We start from the raw sequence: 10,726 nt of genomic DNA on the forward strand, positions 1-10,726 counted from the left end.
GGTAGGCATAGGCACCCTTGTCATCTATGTATAAATGACTAATGTGAAACCTTGAATATGAAAAAAAGGTTAAGAATGTGAAACCTTGAATATGAAAAGAAGGTTAAGAATGTGAAACCTTGAATATGAAAATAAGGTTAAGAAAGAAAACTTGAAGTAGTAGACCGTAATGGTGCCCTTCTTGAGTGGAATGATGGACTTATAGGAAGGTTGGCTGGAAAGACATGAAACCATCTCTAAGAAAGTCATAAGAGCTATCTTAGTGAACCTTGATCGGCAGTCCTTGTGGATCCCTTCTTGGTAATTGTATTATGAGTTGGTAGAGCTTAGGGATGGTACCTTCTGTAATACACTTATGTGAATGAACTTACTCTATGAGAACCAAGGCAAAACACCGAGTGGATATGCTTGTGGTAGTATCTCTACTTGAGAATGAGACTAGAGTACAAGGAAGCCCTTGATATCACTTAACCATGTTCCAACATGGGATGTGTCCTAGTTCTACCTTTGACAAATAAAACACCTTCCACTGTGTGGGGTCTTATGACACCGAATTCCATACCTAGCTAGTATGGTCTATGTCGTTTAATGTTTATTCTCATCATGTGGGATGTGCACTCTAGTTATTTGATAGTAACTAAAACGTGTAGGTAGTGTATTGGGATGCTATCTACACATGGCACAAGTTGGCTTTGAAGATACTAAAGTGAGTTCCCTAGGTCTTCCAAGAACATAATGTGAAGTCCCCTAATTGAATGATTGACTTTTAAACAACTTATGTAATGCATGTCTTCCTAATGAAAGTATGTTGAATTGAAAGGTTCTTATCTAGGGTGGCTTTGAGGAACACTTAGGTGTTCTTGAAGAGGGTGTATGGGCAGTCTCTACATGTTTTACTTAGGTGGGTATTATAGTAACCTTAGTGTCACGGACTTACAGTCTTACTAAAGTTCCGTATGACATTTGACAACTCACTCACAAATCTTTAACGATCTTATAAGCTCAAGTAAGCCTTTTGAAGCTAGATCTCTAAGAGAATGAAAAGGATTGACTTAGAAAGATCAAAAGAGAGAACTTTGATGAAGGCTTGTGGATTTCTTTAGAGAATGCTTTACAACTTTGCTTGGTGCCTTTGAAAATGAGGGGGCACCTCTATTTATACTAAATCCTAAGGACTAAAGTGCAATTAATATTTACTTTACAAGTACCCAAGATATTTACACTTTAGTCCCGCTTTCTAGATAATTCTACATATTCTAAGATATTCTTGAATTATCTAAAGAATTCTAGAATTCTTCGCGAGCCTCTCTTGAATTCTGGAGCCTTCTACGCTTCTCCAGATGCAAAATTTAACTAGGCTGGTGGTGGGACATGAAACTCTCCCCCACATGATGATGCAAGGACCTCGGCGTACTGTTGTTGTAAAAACTCTCAAACTTGGTCTCAAAAATGCCACAAATCTTCATATTTCTCCCATGTGGCTTCCTTCAGAGTTTTTCCCTTCTAATGCATAAGGAACATGGCGCTGGCTTGTTGTCCTTGCTTTTGTTTGGCCTTATAGTCTATGATAGCCTCTATATCTTGGTCATGCGAGGCGGTGACAGTAATGGGTTCTCGTTGTGATCGGTTCCAGCTAGGATCCTCCTTGTCCTCATGGTACGACTTGAGGACGCCTTCATGAAACACCAGATGGATGTTAAAGTGTGGAGTTATATCCAACTTATACGAAATCTTTCCCACCTTGCGAACGATCTTGAACGGACCCTCATATTTTCACACTAAGTTTTGATGGACACCCCTTAGTGCTTTGAACTGTCTTGGATTAAATTTCACCAAGACCATGTCGCTTTCCTTATAATTCGTGGGACGACGTTTGCGGTCAGTGAACTTCTTCATCTTCTTGGCTGCCTTATCCAAGTAGGACTTGGCAGTGTCAAGTTGTTCCTCCCATCCCTTGGCAAGATGGTAGGCTCCCAAACTCTTTTCTTCGAAAGCAGCCGGTAATAAATGCGGAGTCTGCAGCTGCTGGCCTGTCGCTAATTCAGAGGTTGTGCGCTCGGTAGACTCGCTCCTTTACAAATTGTAAGAAAATTGTGCCATATCTAGGATCCTGGACTAATCCTTTTCGTGTGCACAGACATAGTGCCTTAAATAGAACTCTAGCAAGGGTTTACACGTTCGGTATGCGGGTGGAAACTGGTGGAGAAGTGAAGTTCCGTGCCAAGTATCTCAAATAACTCCCTTGAAAAGTTCCCGTTAAAGCGGGGGTCTCTATCACTAATGATCTGTCTCGGCAGCCCCTAATATTCACCACGTTCTTGAAAAGAAATCGAGCAGCCTCCTTTGTAGTGCAATCGACTATGGCGGGCATGAAGGTTGCATACTTTGAAAACCTTTCCACCATGACCATTATCATTCCATACCTGTCAGACTTGGGTAAGGAGGTGATAAAGTCCATAGTAACGCTCTCAAAGGGACATTCTCCTATGGTTAGTGGCTCCAATAGTCCTCTCAGTTGCCTCTGCTCTACTTTGTCTTGTTGGCATACAAGACAAGTCTGCACATAGCACACGATGTCGTCCGGTATGCATTGCCAAATATAGATAGCCTCGATCAACGCCCTTATTCTTCACTGCCCCGGATGCCCAGCCCACAGTGTGTCATGGATTTCTTTAATGATGCGCTGCTTGATAGACCCGAACTAGGAAACATAGACCCTTCGATCAGTAGTGAGCAAGAGGGCATCTTCCACCCAAAAGTGTCTGATTTCGCCTTGGGTAGTCCACTCTATCAGCTTCTTGGCCTCTGGATCGTGTTGTGTGCCATCCTTGATTGCATATTCCAATGTCACAGTGGGTTGTAGTGATGACAGCAAGCTCGAATTTCCTAATTAGTGCGTAGTCCACAACATTGCCTCGTACCGGCTTGTACTCCAGCACGTAGTCGAATTCTACTAGAAAGTCTTGCCACCTAGCTTGCTTTGGGGTCATCTTATTTTGTGACTGGAAGTAGATAGTAGCCATGTTGTCAGTCTTGTCCACAAACTTGGAGCCTAGTAAGTAGAATATCCACGTGCGTAGGCAATCACAATGGTCGTCATTTCCTTTTCTTGCACCGTACCGTCGTTCGGTCTCAAATGATATTGGGTGACTATATTGCATTAAGAATCCCCCAATGGCAAAGTCTGAAGCATCGTATGCACTTCGAAGGTCTTGGAGAAGTCGGGCAGCGTCAAGACCCGCTCTTCTATCAATTCAACCTTGAGACCTTCGAATGTTATTTGGCACTCCTCACTCCAAACCCACGACTTATTTTTCTTTAACAACTTGTTTAGCGGAGTATCCATTGATGAAGTTGCGATAGTAGTTTGCAAGTCCAATGAAGGATCTCAGCTCGGTCACCTTTGTGGGCGCCTCCCACTTCTGGATTGCCCGGGTTTTCGCCTCGTCCATCCGTAGTTCACCTTGGCTGATGATATGTCCTAAGAAATGTACCTCGTGCTGCGCGAACTCACACTTCTCCGCTTGACATAGTGTTGGTTCTCCTGTAAGACAGCTCCTCCAAGGTGTTGCTATAGATGATTATGTCATCCAAGTACACCACCACGAAGTGGTATAAAAAGGGATAAAATATCCTGTTCATCAGCGTCAAAAGGTAGCGGGGGCGTTGGTCAAGCCGAAGGGAATCAAAAACCATTCTTAAGCTCCATATCTCATCACACACGCCGTCTTTGGATCATCCCCTTCAGCGATGTGCACTTGGTAGTAGCCTTTCCGGAGATCCATCTTGTGAAAGTACTTGACCTGCCCAAGTCTATCAAACATGTCTGCGATGAGCGGATAGAATATTTATTCTTAATTTTTCCCTTATTAAGCGCCCGATAGTCGATGAATAGGCGCAGTGACCCGTCTTTCTTTTTCTGGAACAGATTTGGTGTGCCATAAGGTGACTTTGATAAACGGATGTGACCGGCCTCGAGAAGCTCCTTCAATTTCTTCCTTAGCTCTTCTAACTCGGGTGGAGCCATACGGTAAGGTGCATGTGCGGGTGGCTTGGCTCTAATCTCCAACTCTATCTTGTGATCTACCTCGGCCTCGGAGGTAGAGTCTTCGGCATCACATCCGGTATCACGTCCTTATTTTGTTTAAGGACTTTCTTTATGGTCGGTGACAAGAATTCCTTTGTACCATTGTCTTCTCCCAAACTTGCAGTCGTAGCCAAGAGCGTCGGCTATCCTTTCTTCGGGCACTTCTCGATCTGCATGGTCAACAGGTGTATGTGTCCTTCCTTCTTCGATACCTTGACTAGAGGTACCATGCATGAACCTTTCCGCTCCATCACCATGAGTTATTGGAGGTAGTGGTCGATCATCGTATGACATCGCTAGAAGAACTCTTGTCCAAGAATGATATCAAAGATATCTAAGGGAGAGACAGTGAAGTTTGTCTTACCTTGCCACTTCCCCAATGTGATGCTCACTCCTTGGGCGACCCCGCATATGGGAGTCGGTGGGTCGTTAACCGTCTTGAGGTGGGTGTTGCTTTGGCACGTAGTTCATCCCTAACCTCTATGCTGCCGTCTTGGTTATGATGTTTGCTTCAGCCCCGGAGTCTACCATGGCACGAGTTGGTCGTCCATTAAGGGAGATGTCTACATACTGCGTGCTGAAGTCTTCTGACTTCTCAGTCTGCTTGGAAATCGCACCAAATAGTCCCATCATGCCCAACTACGTTGTACCCGCGTTCTGCCATTGTTCTTGTGCGTCCTTCTCCTTCAGTTCGTGTAGGATGGCACCAAGGTTCTTCATCTGGGGCACTTGACATAGCCATGCGGTCCACCACATATGTAGCATCCATCTCTTTTGTTGGTCTGTGATATGGGCAGACTTTTTGTCAGCATCTCTGTGATTGGCATAGTTACAACATATACATGTTGGTCAGCCGCCAAACGTAACTGATAAGACATTTTCTTATAGCCAATAGAAGTGTCCCACAAGAAATATATAAGCCCTTTTCTTAAAATTCTTTTACCTGGCCAGTCAAATTAGAATCACTCTTCGAAAATTTTCAGAGTAGATGAATACCATCTGCGACTAAGGCCAAAATCATATTTCCTGGAGGAGTATACATCAATCAAATACCTCAGAACACAATGGAATGTGGTTCATCATTATGTTTATTGAATAGAATATTGAAGAAATCAACTAAGCAATACAGTGTGCATACGTGTAGAGAAAATTGTACCAGGTGTCAATGATCTAGAGTTTCTAGACATGGTTTTCCAGGGTGGACGTGATTTCCAATTTTCAATCAAAAAGCAAAAAGTAACAACAAACAGAGATAATAACCATGGGCATGAAGCATGAAAAATATTTAGTTTCAAAGTAAGGTTAAAGAAAAAAACTAAGGTTGATTTTGGAATATTCCATTCAATTCTACTGATGGGACAGTCATAACCATACATATGGATTGTGTTACCAGTTATATTTTATCATCTTTTTATTGTTTGGAGGATATTCTATATGCAACAAGTACCATGTCCATATACAAAATGCAAATAGTACGAAGATAATATCCAACTGCATGAGACACTAATTATGGGTGGAAAACACTTATGGTCATTAACATTGTTTGATCAATTATAGTTGAAGCAAGATATAAATTTAAAAAATAATAAATGAACTATGATCAATTCCAAACTACTTTATGTATACTATATGAGTACCACCTACTTATTCCAAGAGGGAAAATAAGGAAAAGGAAAAGGAACTGTAATATAATTTTTTGATAAATCAATAAATCCACAAAGACACAGATTAAGCCTTTCATCAAGAAATACATCTTTGATAAAAGAACCTTTAGCATATTCAAATGCCAGCATGTGTGACACATCATAAAAAACATAAAGAAGTGGAGTTGAGACTCCTAGCCTTTTTTCTAGATTCAGTTATATAGCAGGTTACCTGCTCCTGTATTGCATTATCTTAGAAATCATGCGAGCATACTCGTAAAAAATAATTCACGATTTCAACCAATCGTATTTAAGTTTTTGCCAGTATGCTTTGTGTTTGATGCTTGTATTTTTTAGAATCCTTCCTTAACATTACATCTCTTCACGAAGGGTGACTCAAGTACTCTCTGGAAAAGAAATTTGAATAGCAGTATGGATGCACATGATATTGACAAAATGAACAGCTAAAATCAGCACCATTGGGAGCTATTGATACTATTCGAAATTCAGAAACCAAAGTAACTATTGTTTGAAGAGTTAAATGAGGAACAAGCTCTTATAAAAACAAATATAGAACAAAGAAACTTACAGTCTCAGTGCCTTGCTTAACCAAAATAATCTAAAATGAAGTCATTTTTAGAACAAAAATTCTATTGTATTGTTCTTCATCAAATATGGATAAAACGATCAAAAATCTTAAAATACTTCACAGATATGCAACCATTATGCCATAATATGCTTGTCCGAATGAATGCCGATGAATATTGTCTAGCACTTATGGGATATCAAACAAATTCTTGGTTTTCCTGCTTTGAGTTATTTTGAAATTTGATCTCCCAAACTGGTGATGCCACATTAGGTATATCCGAGCAAATGTTGATGAATATTGTCAAACACTAATGGAATCAAACAATTCCTTGCTTTTCTACTTTCAAATTTTTACTTAACAAGGTAAACAAAATGTGATTTTCTAGCTAAGACAGTTTTTTAAACAGGTGGTGAACATCTAATATCCTTCAATAGAAAAACCACATATGAATACTCTGTTAAATCTTCCAACAATGAAAAATGAAGATGAGAAGAATGATCAGGCCACTTAAGGATATAGCAACCCACTATGTTCTAACAAGTGATTGCACGCTCAGTCTCCTAATGTGGTAGGTCAATGAAGTTGTTACAAAAGAAAATACAAGCCAAGCAATCACTTGTTCGAAAGGCAGAAGAATGGCAAAGAGAGGCGGCTCGGCAGAAAAGGGATGAAAAATTATCAAAGATGATATTTGTTGACAAAACGATGGGCTCAATAGTAAGATAAATTTTTTGAGCCAGGCTGAATTTGTGATGCCTCGACAAATTGATCGACATAGATGGCAACATTACCCCCCCCCCCTCTTCCTTACTGTTAGGGTAACCTTCTCATATGGCTTTCAGCCTTTCACCCCCTGTCCTAAAATAGAAAATTAAGTTCATATCTGATTCATTCATTTTGCAAGTATGGAGGATCTGGAGTGCTTCCTTATCCTACATCCAGTTATTGGACAATTTATTGGTCTGATCATTCTCTCATTCTTCAATAGGCAGGGATAAGACTGTATCTTTGAACAGAAGCAACGCCTCACATAATATTATTCTTGGGAGAAATTTGAATGTCTGTAGAGTTGGAGGATATGACAGAACTTTTTAGAGTGTTATCCAATCGTCAATGTCCAAGTCACCTTGCAGGCTTGCACTAACCTTCACAATATATCAACAAAAGTATCTAATAATTCTACCTACCAACCTTGAGTACATAAAAAGAAATTAGGCATAATACATATATTAGACCTTAAACTTAGCTTCAAATTTTAACGTTGACCTCAAACTTTCATATTGTACAAATAGACATTTTAACTATCCCATCTTTTAATAAATAAACATGCGATTCCTACCCGGCATGCTTGAAATGCACGCATTCTGCGCGAGTGAGGAGTAATTTTTGAGGCCCACAAAGGTTAAAAAATGCTGAAAATGACAATTCTATCCTTAATGAATCTCTTTCATATTAATTAAAATTAATTTTAATTTTTTTTAGTTTCAAAATGACATGTAAGATATTTTTTTTAAAAAAAAGACATGTAAAATGTGTAGTTAGTTGACAGCCACTGATTGGCTCACTAATACACGTGGGAGCGTTTGCATTTCACGCACTTTGACTTCAAAAATCGCGTGCTTATTTATTGAACGATAGGATAGTTATAGTGCCTATTTGTGCACTATGAAAGTTTGAGGTCAAAGTTAAAATTTTAAGTCAAGTTTAGGGTCCAATATATGTATTATGTCAAGAAATTACATGTAGTTTTTTTTAACTCAACTGGAATTTTAACCTTCAAAAAAGCACTATGTAGTCGATTTTGGGATAAATGAAAGGAATTATTACTAACTTCTATTAATGAACACATACATACACCCAAAAAGGATAATAACTATCCAATTAGAGATGAAGTTCAGTTCATACAAAGGAAATTGTACTATTTGTGTTCTCTATAAAGTCTTATTTTGTTAGAATTTGGTTAGCAATATTAGATGTAAATTTAGTACAAGTAGTATAATATAGATATGTTTAATATAAATATATATAATATAGATATGTTTAATATAAATAAATATTCTCTACTTGCTTAAACCGGTTAACATTATTATTATTATTCATAATAAACCATCAGATTCTTTCCATCAGATAAAATATACAAAGTACTCAAATGGTGCTACAGATTCTCCTATTTATTTTTAAGAGAGAGAAGGTTATTGAAGAACAATCCGAAAGGAGAAATTAAGAACAATCTGTTTAGACATGATTTGAGAGATCGATTATAATGTTCAAAATCCCAATTTTAATAGCGTGGATTAGCTGAAAAAGAGAGTATGGGAACAGTTAGATAGAAAAAAATTTTAAAGAGAGAAAAATCTGGGAGCAGAAAAGAGTACAAGAGATAGAGAGATGAGGGAGAAGGAATAATCGAGAAGCCCACGAAATGATGACAAATAGAAATAGATTGAAAGAGATTTTTTCTGAATCGTGAGTTAGTTGTTGTTGTTGTTATTATTATTATTATTATTATTATTATTATTATTATTATTATTATTATTATTATTATTATTATATATATATATATATATATATATATATATATATATATATAAACTAAAAACTTGCAGAATCAACAAAACTTCATATATATACAATAGCAAAAAAATTGAAACCCAGAAAGTTCAACATTTAAAGTGGAAGCAAGAGATAAAAGGAACTTATTGAGTTTTGCAAAAGGTAAAAAAACAAAGTGGGGAGGAATGCATTTTTTAGAAACCCATGAAACTAATAAATGTAAAGCAGTAAACAACATATGTTTTATCATGTTTTAGTGGGCAAGTTTTGTTGGTAAGGACATTCAAATTGAAGAAAGAACAAGCACGAGTCTAAGCATGAAGTTGTTAAATTTGAAAGAGAACAAAAAGAAAATGATAAAAACATACCGAAAACTTGAACAGAAGAGATCGAAGTAAGCAATCCTATTCTAAGTTTGAATTGGAACAGAAGATATGTGTTTCTATTTATCTGGTCGGAAAAAGGAGACCTTATTCTTCTAGAAGCATATTAGAAAAGTAAAAAAGATTTTTTATTAAGAAAAATGACTCTTTTGCCCTTGGTCGTCCATAGCTTGGCATTTCTATATAGTAGAAAAATTATATATATAATCTTAGCTTAGCTTCAAATTGTAACTTTGACCTTTAACTTTGATAGTCCTCAAAGAGACACACTAACTATCCAGAATTTAACCAAAAAACTCTCGAATATTTCAACCAAAATACGTGATAAAAAATGCTCTGACGTGGATAAGTGAACCACACAGTTGCTACCAACAAACTAAAATAGATACACCTAAATTTTAAAATAATAAAAATAAATTATAATATAGAATAAGGTGAAAAAGAAAACAAATTCATTTCTGGGGGGAAAATTACTACGCTCTTCTCCTCTTTCTTTTAAGAGAAACCCTAATTATTCAAGATATTGCAAAAAATTCATATACTTGAACGATTACCTATTCTTCTTCCTTAATTTAGTCAAGGTATCAAGGTTCAACAATTTACAAACAAGAATTGCATATTGTTGGTCCGATGTTCAAGCCAATATGCAAATCACCATAGGAAGCTAGCGTTTTTATTGAAAGATTATTTCAGAGCAGTACATAAATATAGGAAGACATGAAAATCAATTAACTTTTTCTTCTTTTTTTACTTTGAAGTATGCTTGTGCTTTAAGTTGTCAAATACTTAATGGGAAAAAAATATATGTTTTATGTATTATGATTGTCATAGTGAGTAGCAAGTTACAATTACGAATTTTCGAAGGCTAAAAAATAAACATAGAGTGCTAAAATTATTAAGTAAAATGGTGCACTTAAATTGTTTGATTAAATGTCTAAATGAACTTTTCAAAAGATTTTTGTCAAGTTTGAGTAGCAATCTGATACCTAATCAACATGTAAGGATATCAAAACTAAATACAAATAGATATCACATGATCATCAACACACTTTTATTATTTTCACTAGCTAATATCATGCTATAAGTTGACTTTGATAATAAAATTTTTCATTCCACAAAATTGATATGCTCCTCATAATACAAACATCCAATCCCGTAAGTGTAAATTGGAGTCGTTGATTGAGAGTCCGGAGTTCGGACTTAGATTGTGTTCGATCTTTACAAGTGAATACTTATCCCATCTTGCTTACAATAGATATAGGAAAAAACAAACTTCATTATAGTTTTTTTCTTTTAAACTTCATTAAAGCTTTTATTTACAAATGTCACTTGCAATTTGTGCGTTTTGCGCATTTTGCAATGAACAACAAATAATTTATGAAAAAAGGGGAAAATATTGAAAATATAGAAAGAGAATAAGCTGAAATTTAATTTTAAAAATTAATAAATATATATATATATATATATATAT

Source organism: Solanum pennellii, chromosome 8 (genome assembly GCF_001406875.1).
Source record: "Solanum pennellii chromosome 8, SPENNV200".
Lineage (NCBI taxonomy): Eukaryota > Viridiplantae > Streptophyta > Magnoliopsida > Solanales > Solanaceae > Solanum > Solanum pennellii.